This window comes from Nomascus leucogenys, chromosome 15, assembly GCF_006542625.1.
Source record: "Nomascus leucogenys isolate Asia chromosome 15, Asia_NLE_v1, whole genome shotgun sequence".
Taxonomy (NCBI): domain Eukaryota; kingdom Metazoa; phylum Chordata; class Mammalia; order Primates; family Hylobatidae; genus Nomascus; species Nomascus leucogenys.
This window is the reverse complement of record NC_044395.1, coordinates 101759922-101783645: the sequence shown is the minus strand read 5'-3', so window position 1 is coordinate 101783645 and position 23724 is coordinate 101759922.

The following is a 23724-nucleotide window of genomic DNA, read 5'->3' as shown; positions in this document are numbered from 1 at the left end:
AGCTGGGACTACAGGCACCTGCCACCACGCTCGGCTAATTTTTTGTATTTTTAGTAGAGACAGGGTTTCACTGGGTTAGCCAGGATGGTTTTGATCTCCTGATCCACCTTGATCCACCTTGATCTCCTTGATCTCCTTGTGATCCACCCACCTTGTCCTCCCAAAGTACTGGGATTACAGGCATGAGCCACCATGCCTGGACACTTAGAAGAGACTTTCTTACTCCCTTAGACTAGGCCAGGCTCACCTATTCTATATTCTTGTAGCATTATTTTTCTTTATTCTATGGAAGTCTTCATAGAATTCCACATTTATGTGCATGATTGTTGGATTAATATTGGTCTGATCTCATATTCAGAGTATGAGAATATGCTTGTCTTCTTTATTGTATTTCTATTGTCTTTGTTAAGCATAAAGGCTGGCAAGAGGAGAAGCTAAAATAATTGTTGAACAAATGCTATTGAATAATGTGCAAAACATGCTTGGTGCGGGTATGAAACCATGAACACATCAATCACCATCTCTGAAATTATAGAGCTTTGATCTATAGAGATTATTGGAAATACCAATTTCCATTTCAGAGCTGGAAGTTGGGACTTTGATTCAAAATATGGCAGCATAGTACAAGGCAGCTGAACGAGGCATCAACTGGAGCTCCAGTTAACTATTATCCAGCCCCAAACTGTGTCACTGTAATGGAGGGGTGCAGAAAAACTGAGCCCCACCATGGGGACACTGCTAATTTATGGAAATGTTCAACATCCAGGACTGCTTGTATGTTTCTTCCATAGAGATATTTATTACTACCAGTGAAGGGAAATACAATAAAAACAATTATTCAAAAACCAATTTCCCTGGTCAGTTCTGTTACACAGTGCTGCTACTATCATGAATATTTGTGTTTTAAACAAGTGCTTTTTCATTCTCAACACCTTCTGCTGCTACTATGTGATTTCAAAGCTAAGAAAACAGGTTACCTGGCTGTATTGATGAAGAGGTCTAATATATCTTCTTAGGGGATTTTATTTCCAGTGTGTTAGAGTGTTACTTGTTTATGAAGAAAAATTTCCCATTTTTATTGAGAGTACAATGTCTTTCAGAAGAAAAAAGAGGGCCTACTTTAATTTTAGGTAGCAAATGAAGTTGGACATTTGGGAGGAACAGATCATGAAATGTACCTCTAGACAAATCTAGAGAAAGAACTTTATGATTAAATCAGGGCTAAAAATGAGAAAGCTAATTCTCCATCTGATTTTTTTTTCTAATTATCATGGTAAACAGGATTTAATTCCTGAGCCGGAGCTCTAGCTATGATACTTTTCAGCTATCAAGTCTTGCCTACTTTAACTTTTGGGGTTTCTTTTTCCTCAGGTCTTACATGGTGACAATAATTCCATGCCTGGCTTTCTCTGAGGAGGGTTAGGCATCTCCTATTCAATAATAAATTTGAAAACATAGTATAAATTATTAAACAATATACATGTCAGTAGTTAGATTTTATTACTATAATGAAATATAGACCAAACTTACCCTTTCACCTCTTTATCTGCCTAATTTCTATGCATACATTAGATCTCCCTTAAATATTCCTTAATCTAGGATTTTTTCCTTGCCTTTGACCCACCCTTAATCATGTCCATGGTGTCCTACTATTCTAAGAGAATCATAAGTTTCATGGTAATTGTGCATTTAGCTCCCTGTCTTCTTCATTGGACAGAAAACACATTAAATACAAGGACCTTTCTTATCTTACAAACCACTCTACCATCAGTGTCTTACAGAACACCTAGTATATATTGAGTACTCAATAGACACTTTTAGATGTAGGCATGGTTAGAACAATGGAAAACACAAGTCTGTAAAAGATGTTGTCTAAATAGAATATCACAGAATGGCATGGCCAGGAGTTATTTTATTTTTGGTGTTCAGTGAAAGAGATAATTTAAATTTGACAAATTATTAGCACAGATTAATAAGTCTCACCCCTAAATATCTATGCCTGTAGAGTTATTCACCTACTGCTCTCAAATCAGTTATTTTTCCTTATTAATATTAACTCATATGCTGTTTCTTTAAATGCAATCATTTTTCACCAAAGAATTAAAGGAATAAGATTAGTAATAATCTTCAAATGGTGACAATATTTGTAGTTATATTTAGCATTACCTTGGGGATCATATTTTGACAAGTCCTAAATGCCACTCTTTTCTCTCTGTGGCCTTGTAAACAGATCTATTGATGTTGCCTCTTCATATCAATTGGCCACTCATAAAATATGAATAGGCATGTTTTTTTCCACAAGACCTTTAAAAGACTAATTAGCTAATGTTTGTAGAGTGCCTCTAAGATAATAAGTACTATGGAGATGCTAAGTGCCATTATGATGAAGCTGTGCCTGTGGGATACTCTGAGATAGAAACTGCTTGAGAATGTGTTGCAATGCAAAGCTGAGTGGAATGGAGCAGCAGTTCCCCCTAGAATGCAACAGCTTGCACCAAAAAGAAAACACTTTCTGAAAATATATGCCTGAGATAACTTTCTCAGAAGCAGGTGAAACTTTGAGAGTGGTCCTGGCTAAATTAAAAAGTTGCCTATCACTTTAAGTCAGAAGCACAATTCCCTTCTACTGCCTGCTTCCCTAGGGAACTAGAAAAATATAAGCACAGCTGCTATGGAACTTTGGGCTTTCTAAGGACAAGAGAATTTAATTTCCTTCTCTATATGAAGACTGCCTGATATGGAAGTGTCCTGCTCTGATCTCAACCTAATCCTTCTTCAATGTAACCAGGATATGTGTATTAGAGCCGTGGCAAAAAACATGACAGCAGGCTGGAGCCCCTAACCTGCAACCTTTCCTCCTTCTGTCCTGACTTTCTGTATTTTGTCATTTCTTCCAAAAGTACTACTGAGTGTCTACTACTTTCAGATACTGTCCTAGGTAGAGACATGAAGGGGAATGGAATAAAGAAAAGAGCTCTTTTTTTCTTGGACATCGATGCACTCATCTGGATGTCCAGTTCTTTCCTAAATATATGTTCTTCTTCTGCAGGTTGAATCATGTATTCATGAAGATATAGTATATTTTGACCTAAAAGAGATTTTGAAGAACCTTATTTAACAGATGATAAATCTGAGATGTGTATGTGTGCGTATGTATTATCACCAGTACCAATACTACGACTAACACTAATGGTAATAGTATTGAAGATGATTATGATAACGATGATGATAAGGAGGATGATGAGGATGATGAAGATAATAATACCAAACCCTATTTACCATGGGGCCTAGATTTGGGGTATCCTTAAAACATATTTCTATATTGAGAAAGCTTCTCCTTCTCCTTCTAGGGAGAAATACAGTTCTTCTGAAGTACATTCCAACAGATTATACCATCTAGTCATCCTTTTATGCGGAATCACATACAGACCTCTCAAATGTTCTTTAACCATTGGAGGTTTTAGTACCGAGTCACTGTATCCTTGATGACTTGAACATTTACAGATGTGATTTACTCGGCAGTTTAGTATCTCAGTTCTTGATTGTCTCAACTCAAACTCTATTTTTCCTTACACTTCTTTAGCTATTGTTTCAATAAATGTAAACTAGACTTTATTATGATCTGTAGCTGTACCACCTTTAAAATCTTAGTTTTAAATATCAAAATGTATGATAAAGATTCCAACTAACTTATTATGCCCCCCACACACTGGCAATTAATCACTCTCATCTTTAGTCTAATTAATTGATCTTACTACTTATTTTATTTGCCATGAACTCCATCAGGTCTTCTACTCTCTCATTCCCCAGTTTACCTTCATGATGAAAACCACTCCCTTATGCACACTTTTAACTCCCATACTTTACCTCTTTCATCTTCCTTCTCCTTCCCCACTTTGATTGTATTCCTCTGTCAAAATCTAACTCTTCACCTATCCTTTTCCTATTACTAAACATAATTGGAGAAAACAGATAGCCACGCTCTTTAGTTTTTGAATTTTTGACCACAAGCTGCAGATGAGAACTCATCCACTAGCCAATTCACCCTCTCACTTTCTACTGACTGTTGACTGATAGTCTTATGTCTTATTTTGCTGCGAAAATAGAGGCAATTATAAGTGAACTTATCTAATTTGCCCACCACAAAATCTATCAATAATCCTGCATCTGTACCAAAGCATTTATCTTCCTTCCTGTTACCATGAATGAACCCTACATTCCTGTCTAAGAATAATTCTTACATTTGCACACTGATTCTTACATTATTATCAATGTAACAACATGGTTCTGAAATTTAATATCTTTGTTTGTCATCAATTTATGTTCTTCTACTGAATTATGTCCATCAGAATGAAAATCTACTGTAATATGTTCCATCAAAAAAACAAAACAAAATGCCTACACCCATTGTTTCATGAAGCATCTGCAAATATCTGATCATTTCTCAGCTCCATTTTATAGCAAAACTTCTCAAAAGTATAGACTGCACTAATTTTCTTCTTTTCATCTCACCTTTTCTCTTGAATCCACTCTCTTCAGGCTTTACTCCATACAACTTCACTGAAATCACCCTTGTCACAAGAGACCACCATCTTGCCAAACTCAAATGCCAAATCTTAGTCCTTGTTGACTTCTCAACAGCATTTTACAAAATAAATGTCCTTCTTGAAACATTTCTTTCACTTGACTTCTGGAACACAGAATTCTGGCTTTTTTTCTGCATCTTGCACACCTCCTTCTCAGTATTTTTAGCTAGCCTCACTTCATTTTCCTTATTAATAAATGCGGAGCTGTTCCAGGATCCAGTCTTGGAATTCATCTCTCCTTTATCTTACTAGTCCCTGAGATGAACTCATCTAATTGTATGCTTTTAAATATCATCTACCTGCTGAACATATAGTTCTAGCTGTATACATCTCCCAAGTTTCAAGCTTATATATACGACTTCCCACTCACCAGCCCCTTGCGATTGTAATCTACCTCTCAACTATATCATTTCCAAGGCAGAACTCTTCATTGTTCACTACAATTTTTCCTCTCTCCCTATCTTCCTTATTTTAGTGATAGGCATCACCGTGTACTCAACTACTTGACCCAAGAAACTTATTGCCATTTTTAACTTTTCTCATTTTCTTATTATACCCCTATTCCAGACAATCTGAAACTCCTGCCAGATTTATCTTCAAAATATATCCTGAAGCATTTTTCACCATAATAAAAGCCACTTGTATCTATCACTAATACCAGTGTGAAGGCTTCTGAAGTGGCCTCCCTTGCCTTCATGTTTGCCCACTTCAGTCAATCATCCTCAAAGCAGCCAGCGCGAATTTTGTAAAATTTATAATAGTTTATGCCACACTTCTCGTCAAAATCCTGTAATGGCTTTTCATACTGTTTAAAAGGTGCTATATCATCTGGCTCCTATGTATGTCTCCAATGTCCTTTCTTACCCATTTAGACTTTTGGCCTTCTTCTTTGTATTGAAATACGCCACACTTATTATTGCATCAAAGGTTTTGCATTGTCGTTCCTCTTGCCTCAACATTCTTTACTAGACTGATCTTCATATATCCCTTTTCCTTATCCCTGACTCTTCTGTGACCACCCTATCTAAAATCAAATGTCTCTATTAGTCATTGTATTAGCCTGTTCTCACACTGCTAATAAAGACATACCTGAGACTGGGTAATTTATAAAGGAAAGGGGTTTAATTGACTCACAGTTCCACATGGCTGGGGAGGCCTCACTATCATGGTGGAAAGCGAATGAGAAGCAAAGTCACGTTTTACCTGATGGCAGGCAAGAGGGTATGTCCAGGGGAGCTCTCCTTTATGAAACCATCAGATCTCATGAGACTTATTCACGATCACAAGAACAGCATAGGAAAGACCCACCTCCATGATTCAATTACCTCCCACTGAGTCCCTCACATGACACATGGGAATTATGGGAGCTACAATTCCAGATGAGATTTGGGTGGGGACATAGACAAACCATATCAGTCATTTTCCATTGTCTCATGTGGCTGGATTTTTATTCATATTACTTACATGACTTTTCATTATATTATAGGCTTATTTGTTATTGCTCGTTTCTTTACAACAAATAAGTTCCATAACATAAAGGTTTATTCATATGTAATTTAATATGCATTTCTGACGCTGTTCTAGGTTGTTCTACATTAATGTACATAATGTACATTACATCTTTGTAGATTACGTCTACATACATAATGAACAACAATCTAGAACAGTGTCAGGAATGTGGTATGCTCTCAACAAATATTCACTGAATAAACTAATCAATGAATCTTAACATTTAGTTCATCTATTATGTTAACTATTAACTATTAACATTAGTTCAACATATAATTAATCAATGAATCTTAATATTTAGTTCATCTATTATACTGATCTGAGAGTATCTTCTATGGGTATGCACAGAGTAAACTGAATTATCAGACTATTTAGCTACTATTTCAATAAATGTACACTAGGCCTTATGATCCAAAGCTGTTCCACCTTTAAAATCTTCATTTCAAACATCAAAATATACGTTAAAAATTCCAACTAACTCACTCTGAAACTGAATTATCAGACTATTTACTGTTCCTAGGTTCTTCCAATACCCAAAATTTTAAAAGCAGTTTTTCAATGTCTTACATTTTTAAATTGTGGGTTACAACCCATTCAAAGTGTCCTAAAATCAATTTGGTGACTATGACCAGTATTTTTGAAAAATGAAAAAGAATAGAAAATACTATGGGATATTACATATATTATAATGTTTCAGAAAATGTTTCATAAAACATTGGTTTTAGTAGTACACAAGTTGTGAAAAATGATCAGAATCAAAATTGAGTCACTAATCTTAAGAAAGCCCTAAAAACTAGAGTCAGGAAAGGCCATGAGGAGAGAGTTTACATCCTTGAATGTCCGATAACAAAAAACACTACAAAGACCATAACCTTGCATAAAGGCCATCATGACCTTACACAAAAATACTTCTGTAAGAACATCTGCCTAGAAATGGCCTGTCCAACTTCAGACTAACACCATCCTTGTTATTAATTATCCTTGTAGCCAAGAATAATTATTTCAAAACAACTACGTTACTCTCCTTATGTTTTTCCTTTAAAAACCTTTGCCTTTTCTGCCTCCCCGAATATACATAGTTTACTATGGCATGTGTAGTCCCTTTGCAATGCCGTATTTCCAAATAAACATTATTTTCATTAGAGAGTGTCTCTGTTTGTTATTCAGGTTGATATATATGATGTCGGAAACAGGATCTTAAGAAGTTCACTATCTGAAGGAATTAGCAATTCTCAGAACTGGTGTGTAGTACACACTTGAGCCCTCCACTTTCACAGCTTGCTTTTTTTTGCCCTGGTGAGTCTTAGATCAATTCTCCCTCCTTTTGGTAGAGATTTTTTTACTTTACTTGGTTTCTGGTTTGGATAAGGCCATCCTAATAAAGGACCATATATACCTCCTGGGATGATAAAAGTCTTTTCATCTTTTCTGGTAGTAAGTCCTTTTTGGTATAAAGATAAGAAGTCTCTTTCTAGATTAAATAATCTTTATTAATACAGAATTTACATTCTATCTGTGAGATATGTCTTCTCTGCTTTGCATACCTAGTTCAATATTTTGTTTCATCTGCATGCCTGGGTTAAAATGTTTTGAACACATTCATCTTAGTTTATTTTTATTTGGGTTGACTGCATTCCCTTGCTTTTTTCTAAAAATCTTTTAAGAGCAAAAATAAACATTCTGGAAGGGAATTCAGAATGGCTGAAATAAAAGCCACTAGGGTAGTTGCTATCATCTAAAACACTGGTCTTAAATTCTGACATTTTCTGACAGGATTTATAGGATTTTCTTTGTTCCCAAGGGATTGATAAGAAATGAAATGAAATTCTTAAACTTAAGGCATGCCAAATTTTCTTGAACTCCAGTCAGCTACATATTATGGCCTATACTTGTGCATATTTTTAAACTGATAGACAAATTACATCAAGGATAATTCAGAACTGTTTATGTTATCAATGACCATTCAAAGATGGTCATTATTTCAAAAACCTGCAGCTGTAGGGGGAACATATGGTGTCTTCTAATTTTTCTGTTTTTCTCTCTCTCTGTCTCTCTCTCTTTTTCTGTCTACTTTGAATCTGCTGACTTTTCTACTAGTGTCGAGAAAAAACTCACTGCTTATGGAATTCCAGCCAAGATTAAAAAGGAAAAAAAGTCTTAAAAGTCCTTCAAATTAATGGCCTTAGAAATTACAACCTCTCCGTGGTAACCAACAGCCTAGACACCTTTTAGAAATATAAATTCAAAGTTGTCTAACAATTGTATATAATGATGGAATACTTAATTTAAAAATTAATAATCTAAAAAATACTGGATAACTGTTTATAAATGTTAGGCTCTCTGGTCAAAATCTTGAGCTTAGCAGAATAATACATCTCTGTCTAGCAAAAAACTTTTACCTTTTCTGCCATAAAAAGCTAAAAGGAAAAGGTGAAAAAAAAAACTGCTAAAATTCTCACCTAGGTGCATTTGGTAATCAAGCAAACTAGACCAGCCAACAACAAACCGATTTGTTATAAATGTAAGGCTTCTTAGAGATTTTGTTTTGCTTATACAATTCAGCCAGTCCTAGCTAAATATAAATTTAAAAAATTTAACCCTAAACTTATTTTAAATTGATTTACAAAATGGTAAAAATTTTTTTTTATTTAAATAAATGAAACTACCATGGAAATACCTTTACCCAAAATTTTAGTCTACAGGCTTTATTAGATTACCTGTAAAGACACATAAAGTTTATCTATGTAAACAGGTCTCAATTTTGTCAGAAATATAATTTGGATCTAAGTGTCTGTTATAAACTAGTGAGTTTTTGTTTGTTTTGTTTTGTTTTACTGTCTTATGACTAAAATACAAAAGTGAAAGCTATAAGGTCTTTATTTGTGTGTGTATCAAGTTTAGATGGGTTTACATATGTGTATGTTCATGTATTATGTTATATGGTATGTCTACATGGTCAAAGCTGGTATAGATGTTCAAAAATTTCTTAAGGATAAAAGAATGTTCATATATAAGATAAAATATATAGTAATTAACCTAAATGGCTTTAGTTTGCATGACTCCAGTGAATTGTTAATAAATAAGCTGGTTTTAAAATTATTGGTAAAATTTATAAAAAGGTCTTCAGAATTCTCAGCATGTATTTTTACCTGGACTTACTGTTCAGACAGCTTTATATGTGTCTCTGCTATATATTTAAGGTGTCAGGGTTTGAGACAAAGATTATAAAACTATACATCTAGCCTAAAATGAAATGATCTTTGTGTAATTTTTTGATAAGTAAGACCTATTTAACATTATCGGTTTAGTGAAAATAGCTGTATCTTCTGAGTTATCAAGTAAAAATTTTTACTTAGGTGAACAGCTAATATTCACAGGCTATAAAAATAGTTAACCAGGAAAGTCAAATGATTAACAGCTTTGTCTAATACTGTTAAAAATAAATAAGTTAGGTAAATGTAAATGAGATAAACATTTATAAATAAACGTTTCATGTAATTTGAAATCTTAAAGTTACATTAAATAATAGATATTCATTAAATGCTGGATTATTTCCAAATAAGATTAAAACAAATTATGTTACAGGGAAGTATGTATCTAAAATTATAAAATGCTTCTTGTCTATAAAATATTGACATGTTACAGACAATTCAAGATTTCTTGCCTTCTAGGTCTTCACTAAATTTTAAAGTTACTAAGAGTTAAAAATTCTAATTTATATATATAATTTTTATATAACTATATATAAATATGTAATTGTATAAAGTGTGCCAAAAAATAAGATGTTTTTAATTTTTAAAAATTATGAGTAAGATATAAAAATGTGATATTTTTTGAAAAAAGTATAATTTTTTCTTATTCAGAAGTTATTTGAAGGTTGCTTTAAAATATAAATTTAGGAAGGAAATAGAAGCAATAGAGAAAGAAACCAAAAAGTAGGAGAGAGAGAGATGTGGGGAAAGTTACAGATATGAAAATGTATTTTTGGTAAGAAAGGCTAAAATGAAGAGAAAAATTTGCATAAAAAAGAATCTTGTATGGTAACTGTTTCTCCTAAAGTAAAATAACTGATTATTTAAGAAAGAGGAACTATAGGACAAAAGAGAAATCCAAGCATGCCATATATGGTCTGTGTAAGTCATAATAAGATTCATGAAAAAGAAACTTATGAAAGGAGTTGTGTGTGATCAAGTTGGCTAGAATTAAAAGGTGATTATTTATAGTAGTCTTTCTAAAGATAGATTTTTGATATTAAAAAACACATTAATACCAAACTAAACAAAATGGGTGCCTAATGTTAGAACAAACTTTCCATAAAGTATTGATTTACTTTTAGTTGTATTGCACGAGGTATTAATTTTTAATTTGGAAATGTTTCTTTTTGAAATTTCTCACACGTATATCTCAGAAATTCAACTTTTGTTCTACCTTACTGCATGTAATATGCAAATTATACATTATTGTCTTCTTTTTCTTCTCTTAAAATCATGTATCTTTTTGCTTGGTTGGGGTGCTAACTCTCTTCTTCAACCTTTTCATCAGCTCCTATAACTATTTTTCTCTCATTCCAACTTTTTTTGTGGTCAGATAATGAAACGTTTATCTTAAAGGCCTAGAAATGGAATGTTTTTCTCCAGTATAACTTGATTCTATATTCTTGGCTTTTCTTGATATGTCTGAATAGTTTCATGTAACCAGGAAATTTCCCATGCTGTTACTTGTTTGTATTTCTCTATAACATGGTGTACAGTCACAATTCTGTACACATTTTTCTTGTATCTGATTAAATTCAAGTACCATTTTCATTAGGTTTGACTTCCAGGTAATATAAGAAGGCATCTCATAAGAATAAGAAATCGTGCTGCAGAAGGTTTTTCTTTACCTCTTTATCTTTTTGGTAACTGACCAAAAAAAAAAGATATTTCATGTTTTATCAAGATAATTTTCTATATTGTCTTTATTTATTTATTTATTTATTTTTGAGACGGAGTCTCGCTCTGTCGCCCAGGCTGGAGTGCAGTGGCGCAATCTCGGCTCACTGCAAGCTCTGCCTCCCGGGTTCACGCCATTCTCCTGCCTCAGCCTCTCCAAGTAGCTGGGACTACAGGTGCCCGCCACCACGCCCGGCTAATTTTTGTTTTGTATTTTTAGTAGAGACGGGGTTTCACTGTGGTCTGGATCTTCTGACCTCATGATCCGCCCACCTCGGCCTCCCAAAATGCTGGGATTACAAGTGTGAGCCACCGCGCCCGGCCCCTATATTGTCTTTATTAGGTTTTTTATTACTTAGGAAAACTGAGCTTTTAAAGGCTTAATGTTTTTATATCCATATAACTTTTTGTTTTGCTTTTTGAAGTATTTTGACTATAACTGTGGATAAATAAATATTATTTTACACAACCTATAATTTTAGGGGTTTTTTTACGTTTTTTTTTCCTTTTTGTTGTTGTTTTAATTTTGTTTTAATAGTTTGGAGGTATGAGTAGTATTTTGCTACATGGAGGAATAATATACTGGTGAGTTCTGAGATTCTAGTGTACCCATCACCAAACTAGTGTACATTGCACCTAATGGGTAGTTTTTTATATCTAGCCACCCTCCTACCTTTCCTCTTCTGAGGACGCTATGAAAAATCTAAGGTGTACCTTAGTTTGGGTTCCTAGCCTTAAAAGTTTTTTTTATTTGTTTATTTTTTTATTATTATTATTATTTTGAGACAGAGTCTTGCTCTCTCACCAGGCTAGATTTCAGTGGCATGATCTCAGCTCACTGCAACCTCCACTTCCTGGGTTCAATGGATTCTCCTGCCTCAGCCTCCAGAGTAGCTGGGACTACAGACGTGCAACCATGCCCAGCTATTTTTTGTATTTTTAGTAGAGATGAGTTTTCACCATGTTGGCCAGGATGGCCTCAATCTCTTGACCTCGTGATCCAACCACCTTGGCCTCCCAAAGTGTTGGGATTACAGGCATGAGCCATCTTGCCAGGCTTCAAGTTTTAAATCTGAGATTCCTATACGATCAATGTGGAAAGAAAAAGTTATATTTCCAAAGAAAAACTATAATACACCTGTGCATTGTTTTTATGTTCTTATTCTCTGACTGAATCAGTTCCTGAATTTTCCTAATTTTCTCCAATATTTGGCTACAACTCTGTAACTCAAACAAAAAAAAGCTACTCTGTTCCTATAAAAAGCAATACAGACGTTGAAACTAGATGAATTTTAAGAGACAAACCCTGTATCTGATGTATGGACCACATAAAATGGTCACTAAACTGCCTGATGTCATGACCAGAAACACTCAAACTACAAACTAGGAGAAGTTAATGTTTTCATAGTGTAAAATGCTTTTCTCAAGACACAGAAACAAGACTCCTGATCATAGTAAGAATCTTACCCCACTTGCTACATTTTGTACTTGATAAGATAATGATTAATTGAAATTTCGTAATCAATAGCTTCTGCTGGTAACTTAACAGAAAGTAGCCTATTAAATCCTTCAGTACCCATTGGTTGAATTAAAAACATAAATACGTGCTATTGCTAGTACTACATGCCGATCTAGATAAATTTCTCTGGGAAAAGTTGACCCTCATATATACAAAATAAGCAAACAAGCTACATGCTTACAAAATACTTCATCTAATTCCCTATGCTTATTTGATTCATGCAATTGGTGATCTTTAAGTCAAGGTTTATGGCTCTAAACTGGAATTGTCACAGTACTATTAATATTACTTTGTATTTTCCTTGTTTAAACTTTATATCTGTTACTAATTAAATTTTTGCAGAAGTGCAACTTCTAACAAAATAATATTGACCCTACACTTTAAGCTGGTACCAAAAGACTATGGAACAGATAAAACTGAACTTACTAATGAACTCTGAGTGGACTTAGCATGAGAGCCCCTCCTTTTAAACCTCTGTTGTTGCTCAAATATGGCTAAAAGAATGTTGACAATGGCTGCTACTTGCCCATCATTCTCCCCAATGTGGAATGAGACCAGCAACTGGGACAGGTACATTCTGGTGTCAAGGGACAACAAGTCTTAACTATAGTGTAATTTATCAGTGATACTTTCAGAGAAAGATCTTGATCAAAAGGGAGAAATGTGAAAGTCATCAGAATCCAAATAGAGCCACTAATGTTAAGAAAAGTCTGACACATAGAGTTGGGGAAGGCTATAAAGAGAAGGTTCTCATGCTTGTATATTTTATAATGAAACCATAACCTTGCACAAAGTCCATCACAACCTTATACAAAAAATATTTCTGCAAGGACATCCACTCAGCAGCTGCATGGCCAAACTTGGACTGGTGTCACCTTTGTTTTAATCTTTGAAGCAGTGGAGAATTATTTCAAAATGATTAGGTAAATTTTCTCATTTTTTCTGTAAAATCTTTTGTCTTTCTTTACATCCCTGAATATGCATGTAGTTTACTACAGCATGCATATTCCTTTTGCAATGCTCTATTCCCAAATAGGCATCTTATTTTTAGACAGCCTCTCTGTGTCTGTTATTTTGATTGACAATGTATATGTGTGTGTTGAATAGTAAAGTAAAAATAAATATATATTTTTTAATTTGGAATTGCACTTAAAAACTTTTAGAGTCACACTATAAAAATATTCCACTGCAACAGGAAATATAACTTTTTCCCTTGTCCATGGCAATGGTGAACCCAAGCCAGGAGGGAAACTCAACCTTAATGAATACAGCATGGTGGTAATAAAGAGAGATTCTGATGTTGAATTACTCTTTTAGTTGCTACCCTCTTTTGTTGTGTTTGTTTTGTATTGTTTCCAAAGGCAAAAAGACCTTTGACTAAGCCTGTCCTGAGATTCCTATGTGTCATCTTTTGTGCTTTTCCTACATCACCCTCTAAATCCATACTTTACTTTTAGAAGAAAATGAGAATCTCTCAGTGACTCTTCCCATAGTTTGTGTGAGTTTTGGCCAGGGCAATCAGCCAGGAGAAGGAAATAAAGGGTATTCAATTAGGAAAAGAGGAAGTCAAATTGTCCCTGTTTGCAGATGACATGATTGTATATCTAGAAAACCCCATTGTCTCAGCCCAAAATCTCCTTAAGCTGATTAGCAACTTCAGCAAAGTCTCAGCATACAAAATCAATGTACAAAAATCACAAGCATTCTTGTACACCAATCACAGACAAACAGAGAGCCAAATCATGAGTGAACTCCCATTCACAACTGCTTCAAAGAGAATAAAATACCTAGGAATCCAACTTACAAGGGATGTGAAGGACCTCTTCAAGGAGAACTACAAACCACTGCTCAATGAAATAAAAGAGGATACAAACAAATGGAAGAACATTCCATGCTTATGGGTTGGAAGAATCACTATCGTGAAAATGGCCATACTGCCCAAGGTAATTTATAGATTCAATGCCATCCCCATCAAGCTACCAATGACTTTCTTCACAGAATTGGAAAAAACTACTTTAAAGTTCATATGGAACCAAAAAAGAGCCCACATCGCCAAGTCTATCCTAAGCCAAAAGAACAAAGCTGGAGGCATCACGCTACCTGACTTCAAACTATACTACAAGGCTACAGTAACCAAAACAGCATGGTACTGGTACCACAACAGAGACATAAATCAATGGAACAGAACAGAGCCCTCAGAAATAATGCTGCATATCTACAACTATCTGATCTTTGACAAACCTGACAAAAACAAGAAATGGGGAAAGGATTCCCTATTTAATAAATGGTGCTGGGAAAACTGGCTAGCCATACGTAGAAAGCTGAAACTGGATCCCTTCCTTACACCTTATACAAAAATTAATTCAACATGGATTAAAGACTTACATGTTAGACCTAAAACCATAAAAACCCTAGAAGAAAACCTACGCAATACCATTCAAGACATAGGCATGGGCAAGGACTTCATGTCTAAAACACCAAAAGTAATGGCAACAAAAGCCAAAATTGACAAATGGGATCTAATTAAACTAAAGAGCTTCTGCACAGTAAAAGAAACTACCATCAGAGTGAACAGGCAACCTACAAAATGGGAGAAAGTTTTCACAACCTACTCATCTGACAAAGGGCTAATATCCAGAATCTACAATGAACTCAAACAAATTTACAAGAAAAAAACAAACAACCCCATCGAAAAGTGGGCAAAGGACATGAACAGACACTTCTCAAAAGAAGACATTTATGCAGCCAAAAAACACATGAAAAAATGCTCATCATCACTGGCCATCAGAGAAATGCAAATCAAAACCACAATGAGATACCATCTCACACCAGTTAGAATGGTGATCATTAAAAAGTCAGGAAACAACAGGTGCTGGAGAGGATGTGGAGAAATAGGAACACTTTTACACTGTTGGTGGGACTGTAAACTAGTTCAACCATTGTGGAAGTCAGTGTGGCGATTCCTCAGGGATCTAGAACTAGAAATACCATTTGCCCCAGCAATCCCATTACTGGGTATATACCCAAAGGACTATAAATCTTGCTGCTATAAAGACACATGCACATGTATATTTATCGCGGCACTATTCACAATAGCAAAGACTTGGAACCAATCCAAATGTCCAACAACGATAGACTGGATTAAGAAAATGTGGCACATATACACCATGGAATACTATGCAGCCATAAAAAATGATGAGTTCATGTCCTTTGTAGGGACATGGATGAAACTGGAGACCATCATTCTCAGTAAACTATCACAAGGACAAAAAACCAAACACCGCATGTTCTCACTCATGGGTGGAAATTGAACAATGAGAACTCATGGACACAGGAAGGGGAACATCACACTCCGGGGACTGTTGTGGGGCGGGGGAGGGGGGAGGGACAGCATTAGAAATATACTTAATGATAAATGAGGAGTTAATGGGTGCAGCAAAACCAACATGGCACATGGATACACATGTAACAAACCTGCACATTGTGCACATGTACCCTAAAACCTAAAGTATAATGAAAAAGATAAATAAATAAACTATTGACTACACTCATCCACTTGAAAGAATCTCTAGAAAGTTAGTTTGAGTGAAAAAAAGCCAATCACACAGGTTACATGCTAAAAACTCCATTTGATAACATTCTTGAAAAGATGAAATTACAGAGGTTGAGATCAGATTCGTGGTCGTCAGGGTTAAGGACAGGGAAGGAGAAAACAAATGTGGGTAGGTTTATAAAAGGGCAAGATGAGGGATCTTTGTAGTGATGGGACTATTCTGTATCTTGACTGTGGTGGTGGATAGAAGAACCTGTCAGGTGATAAATTTGCACAGAATTAAATGTACACACATTACACACAAATTAATGTAAGTAAAATTGGAGAATTCTGATTAAAATGGGTGAATTTTATTGGTGTCAATATCCTGGTTTTTATATTTTGATAGAATTTTGCAAGAAGTTACTTTTAGAAGAAATTGGAAAAAGGGTTCACAGGATCTTTTTTATATTCTATTTTAAAACAGTATATAAATCTACAATTACCTCAACATGCAAAGTTTAATGTTAAAAAACAATATATCCTTGAAATGTAATAACTTTTAAACAACATTAACCATTTGAAAAATGAATAAACTGCTGTACACAAACAATATTGAGAGTTGTGTTAAACAATCTAATTTTATACTTAAATTGTGATTTATGACCCTATTGAAAGAAAAATGCGTATGTATCTTTCTTTCTAGAATTTCCTCATTTTGTATTCCTCCTCTTTCCTTTCAAATCCAGAGTCAGATTTTTATCCACTTGGAATATACATTTTTCTTTTGCAGAGGCCCTTAGAAGGCTACTTGTATGGTCAAGCTGGGAGGTAAATGCAAATTTCCAAAAGTGCACCATAAGAACATGTAGTGAATATGCAATGCAATTCTTATAAGCTAAATAAATCCGCAATTTGCTAAGTGATACTGTGGCAGTCATAGGTGACAAGGTGCATGCATAGTGGCTGCTCACACCTGAGCACAGAACATCAGTTTGTTAGCTGAGTTCTCTGGAGAAAAATAACACTGAAAGTTTTGATTCTAATATATTCCTTTAATCCAGATTTAAAACTTCTACTTTGGGTCCATGAAATTGTCAGGTTTAATTACTGCGCCATATTTTACAATTTCATAAGGAGTAAGAATATTTCCTTTGAAAGTAGCATGACTTCAAAGTAAGCAAAAATTGGGTTTGAAATCTAGTTCTGTCAATTATTAATTCACTATGAAACCATAAGGAAGCCATATAACTCTGCACCTCTCATGTCCTTTCATACTTCTCCATTAATCCCCTATCCTATCACAACCATTTCCTTCTGTGGTCATGACCTAGAGCTTGTCATTTTGCAGCCCCTTCATAACCTGAATTGTATGCATCCCATTCTATGACTACACCTCCCCTCTTTCCACTGATACTTAGTTTCTATTACTTCAACTCAAACAATTCTTTGAGGGCAGCAAGACCTCTTTTCCTACTCTCAAACCATAAAGATAGTCTGTATTATTTTCTAAAAGTTTATAGCATTACATTTTAGTAAAAATGGTTTTAGTCTTTTATTTTTGTCTGTACTTCATTTTGAATAGTTTCTATTGGTGTATCTTTAAATTCTTTCATTTTTTAATTCTGCAGTGTCCAATTGGCCATTAATCTCAATCAATATATTTTTTTCATTTTATGTATTTATTTTTCAATTTCATGTGAGTCCTGTCTTACATCTTCCATTTCTTTCCAAATCAATTTCATGATGTAATCTTTCTTCCTTAACATATACAGCACATTTTAATTGCCAGCTTAACACACTTTTCTGCCAAGTTCATCATCATTATTGCTTCTAGGTCTGTTTCTATTGATTAATTTTTTTCATGATTACAGATCAAATTTTTCTGCTTATTTGGATACCTTGGATACCTGGTCATTTTTGCTTAGATGACAGATGTGATGTGTACATATATATCTACAATCCAACTAACTTATATTTTGAGGTATTGTTGTGGGGGAGGGAATCAAGTTTCATTCTTTCTTTTCCATGTAGATATCTAAAGGTCAATGCACCACTTATTGAGATGAGACATTCACCTCCTCCATGGTTCCACAGTCCCCTTTTTGTCAAAATTTAAATATCCACATGTGCTTATTTTTTCTGGCTTCTCTCTTCTATTCGGTTGGCCACTTATCTTTTATTTGCCCAATATCACATTATCTTAATTACTCTACCTTTAGACAAAGTTTTATAACAAATAGCTTTATAATAACCCAGTAGAGCTTTTTTGTTTGTTTGTTTGTTTTGAGATGGAGTCTCACGCTGTCACCCACGCTGGAGTGCAGTGGCGCGATCTCGGCTCACTGCAACCTCTAACTCCTGGGTTCAAGCAATTCTCTTGCCCCAGCCTCCAGGGTAGCTGGGACTATAGGCGCCCGCCACCACGCCCGGCTAATGTTTGTATTTTTAGTACAGACAGGGTTTCACCATGTTGGCCAGGCTGGTCTTGAACTCCTGACCTCAGGTGACCCGCCTGCCTTGGCCTCCCAAAGTGCTGGGATTACAGGCATGCACCACCATGCCTGGCCCAGTGGAGCTCATTTTTTATTCAGGAATATTATTTTTAAAAATACATCTGCCTAGCAGTCCAAGAGAATGCTCACTCTGGATGCAGTTTCAGCAACACCAAAGCACAGTGCAGGTGCTACAAATCACGCAACATAAAAATATAATATTTTCTAATACCTAGGACTATCTTCATTACATGCTTTCAAATATTTTGGCAGACAAATATTTCATCCACAAAAACGTTTCTTTTAGATAGGCACATAGGTACTACTGGTTACACAAACACATGTTTTACATCGTTAGACATATGTATATGATATTCCTCTTAGAAGACATCAAAATGTTATTTAAACCTTTACAGAATTGTTTAACACTTTTAAAGGCTTTTTTTGTACTTTTAAAAAATTTTTTACGCATGCTACTTTGGACAAATCAATTACAGACTAGTTTCTAATTGCATCATTCAAACCTAACAAAACTTTGTTTCAAGGATTCTATCCCTGTACCTCAACACACCTGCTTAGAAATGTAACAACACAGGGCTATAGTTCTCCACTTACTCGTTCTTTGAAAATGCAAAAGCTATTGTGTAGCCAGAAGCTTCAAACTCAATGCCCTTACCTGTCTAGCAAAAGAAGTTATGTTTTGATCCTACAATTGGCATCAGCGTTGTCTCAAGAGTGCAGAGTAAGAACAAAGAGTCAGCAAGATTGCTGCTCTGCCCATAGTCTTTGAATATTTATATAAATTGTTGGACTGCCTAAACTTCTTGCAATTTCTTAAGTAGGTGAAGAGATTTTTACCTGTGTGAACAGTATACGTGTTTCATGCAAGCTAACAAGGTCTTGAAGCAGATTTTATGGGCACTTTTGTGAGCTCCCTCTATAATCAAGACATTGTGTTCCAATAAGGCCTTTTTGCCCTTGGATAGTGCAAAAACAGATGCCCTCATTATAGGTGTAAGTCCAAGCTGACAAGGATGGCCATGTTGTTATGAGGATTGTCACCCCATTCATCACTGTCAGGAAGTGGTGGAATTTGGGGGGAATCTATAAGATTTGGAAGAAAGTTAAAACTAGCATCGTGTTGGTAATATAAAAAATTACTAGCTCCTTCTTTTGGGAAGTCTATCATTGTCCTGGAGGGAGAAGAGTAGAGCTCTAGACCAAACCTGGAAAAATAGATTCCAAACTGTTTCCTTTGGTAGCCTAAAGTCTGCACACATGGCATGTCCACCATTTCCTACATAGGCGAAAAGAAAACTTCCCTTTGCTCTCTGAAGAATTGCTAAAAATCAACTGCCAAAAGCCAAATTAATAAGAGAAAAGGCTTATAAATTTTATTAATGTGCATGGGGACAGAACATAGAGTAATTACTCCCAACCCCTAATGGGGCACAGAAGCTTATGTAAGTCATTATTTTATAAGAGATAGAGAAGATGGGACATATAGACAATTAAGGAGAATGAAGGGACCAGGGAGACATAAATTAACTTGTAAATAAATTACTTTGGAATTTTAATGAGCCCCAGAGGCAGATATTATCTTGTTAAAAATTTCATCTGGATATGATTCCACTCTTTACTCTTCTTTTCTGAAATAATGAGATTTCTGGAAGGGGATAGAAGGCAACTGTGCTTCTTTTGGTAAGAAGCTTTCTTGGTCAGATTAGGAAATTCCAGAAAGAGTCTCTCCCTGCCATGAAGAGGCAGGAACAAAACAAGGTTAGATGGACCTTGATTCTGAGGCTTATTTCTGAGGCCTTTTAATTTTCAAAAGCACTTGCCATGCCCAAGAGCCATATTTTGAGGAATCGTTTTCTGTTCCCCAACATTCCCCTATCTGAAACTTCCCTAGGAATTTCACACACTGAGACTGAGTTTGTGGCTGTGGAGAGAAATATGGAGTTAATAGCTGAGTGATGAAGGATCTCATTAAACCATTTCTTATTTAACAATGATTCTTGAATGATGTTAACATCTCAAATAAGCCTAATACGCCTCTCTTAGAGTTCCATGGGCTCTTTTTGAAGTGTCCAACATTAATTTGAGGTCAGAAAGACTTAACTTAGAATTTGAAATTTGAGGCTGGATATGGCTCACACATGTAATCTCAGCACTTTGGGATACCGAGGTAGGAGGATCACTGGAAACCAGGAATTCAAGGCCAGCCTGGGCCACAAAGTGAGAACCAAGACTTGCTCTCTGCAAAAGAATTGTTTTTTAAAAAATTGGCCAGGTATGGTGGTGTGTGCCTGTAGTCCCAGCTACTTGGGATGCTGAGGATCACTTGAGCCCAGCAGTTTAAGGCTGCAGTGAGCTAAAGTTGTGCCACTGTACTCTAGCCTGGGGAAAAGAGCAATATCCTGTCTCAGAAAAAAAAAAGAAATTTGATTTGGGGAAAGTTTATCAAATATCAATACTTTAAATTTGATAGTAAAATAGGGTCACAGATCACTGCAAAATAATAGTGATTCATTCAGCCAAATTGATAAAAGATTTTTAAAAGCAAAACAAACAAAACTAAAAACTTCACTCTTTGATAGAGAGTAACTTTGGTTTTCTCAAAAATCAAATGACCTAATTAAGGTAGTATGAAAGACCAGGTGTGGCGACTCATGCCGGTAACCTCAACAACGTGGGAGGATTACTTGAACCCGGTAGTTTGAGACCAACCTGGGTAACATGGCAAAATCCCATCTCAAAAAAAAAAAAAAAAAATAGCCAGGTGTGGTGTAGACCCAAATACTGAGAAGGCTGAGGCAGGAGGATTGCTTGAGCAATTGGGTTGAGGCTGCAATGAGCCATGATCATACCACTGCACTCTAACCTGGGCAATAAAGCAAGACCTTGTTTCAAAAAAAAACAAAAAACAAAACAAAATAGGAAAACTCTCCTCATTTATTTTTGCAGTTTACTCCAAAGATGAACAAGTATTTTACATTTTATACTAATACTGCACAAAACTTTTATTTAAAAAAATCACATTCTACCTTTGCATCACTGTGTTATTAATACTAATTGTAATTTTAACAAAGTCTTATAAACAAATTCATGCAATCTCAGTCACTTTTTTACGACATGATAAAATTTTTATAACCTTTCCTAACTTCTTACAATTTTATTTCCTTTCTATATCCATTCAGTTTCATCTATCATTCATTTTCTATTCCTTCACTTTAAAACAATCTTTAAATAATCTCTAAACTAGACAAAATAGTTTTTCCTTTAACAAAAATAACATTCTTATTTGTTTTATAACCATCCTAATGAAAAACACATCTTATTTTCCTTTCAAACTTTGTGTGCAAAATTTTTTTCTCTTATATCTAGTAGTTTTCATTACATATATTCACTACAGTCTTAAACATCACCTTAATTTCCAGTGAAAAACCTCGGAAGTAAGCAATTTTAATTGTTATGTATCAAGTGATGAGTCCTGGAGAGGGCACACAGCTGTTAAGACAATCATCAGAGGATCTAATCCTTTTCAGCATGGCCAGGAGGCACACCTGGGCCAGGGGGGATGTATTGGGCTTGGAGCCAGCTCCTTTAAGCCCTGCTCCTCCAGGACCACCCCCATCTTCCTATCCAGCTTCAGACTCTCACTTGCCCACTCCTAGAAATACTCACCTTAAACATGCCCCAGTCTCATTCTTACCCCTCCAACAAATGCCCAGTGAATTTGGGCCCAGTAAGGCCCAGATTTCCTTCTCCCATATCATTTCCCTGCTCTGAAGAGGTACATCTAACTGCTGTTAGAATATGGAAGATGACCAGTTTTAGCTGCTTCCTGCTGACAGGGGGGCATTGTTTTGGGGGATAACAGCAGTCAGATTCTTCCCAGGGGTCTATCTAAGGGTTGCCAGCAAAGGGGAGCCATCATCCAAGGCTCTGGTTGCCTGACCATTTAGAGTTTGATGGCTTCTAGGCATGAGAAAAAAAAAAATGTTACAAGGTTAAGTATGCATGGGTTAAATGTGTATTACACAAGGAAAAAATTAGTGTCATAGATTACAGAGACAAGAAGTCAAATATACTAACAACAACATTGTATCCTGAGCTGTTCTAACCTGGTGAAAGAAACTAAACCTTGCATGGGAGCAGTTAAACTTTAGAAGAGAGAAAACTGTTCTTGTCGTATCTTTAGCAGTTAACAGATGCACCCTGGGAATTCTGGGGTTTGTGGGCTTGCCTGGTGGCCATTAAAGCTTCTGCTTTTTTTCCTATATTTCCTCTCTTTTTCCTGGGCCTCCTTGTCTCTATTATAGAAGACAGAGGTGGCCAGTTTCAGGAGGTCCTCTAGTGTACTCTCTGGTTCAGGACCCATTTCTGCAACTCCCTCCTGATGTCAGGAGCTGCCTGATTAATACATTTATCCTTTAGGATTAGTTGTCCCTCGACTGAATCAGGAGATAGAGAGGTGTGCTTTACCAAGGCCTCTCTTAGCCTCTCCAGGAAGGCAGTGGGGTTTTCATCAAATCTCTGGTTGATCATGGACAACTTACTATAACTGAGAGGCTTGGTCTTAGTCCTATGTAAGCCCTCCATTATGCATGCCTGAAAGTGTCTCCTCTTCCAGTCTTCCATCTTGTCACTGGGATCCCATTTAGGGTCATGCACTGGTACTGCTTCTTTTCCAGTTGGATAATATTCATCCCCTTCCCTGACACTGTATGTGACACAAAGCTCATCCCCAAATCTCTCTACTGCTTTCAAAGCAGCATGTTTCTCAGTGACCAGCAGGGTCTGATTCAAAAGTAACATAACGTCTCTCAAGGAGAGTTCAGATATTTGAGTGAAATTCTGGAAAGCATTGATATCTCTATCAGGGTCAACTGAGAATTTGCCATGATCCCCCTTAAATTGCTTTAAGTCCTGTAGGGAGAAGGGGACCTGGACTTTACTGGGTCCAAATTCACTGGACACTCACTGGAGGGGAAATAATGAGACTGGGGCTTAAGGCGAGTATTTCTAGGAGGGGGGAAAGTGACAGACTGAAGCTGGATAGGAAGGTCAAGGGGGACCTGGAGGAGCAGGGCTTGAGGGAGCTGGCTCCTCTGCTGGGGGTGCCTCTTGGACATGAATCTTTAATACC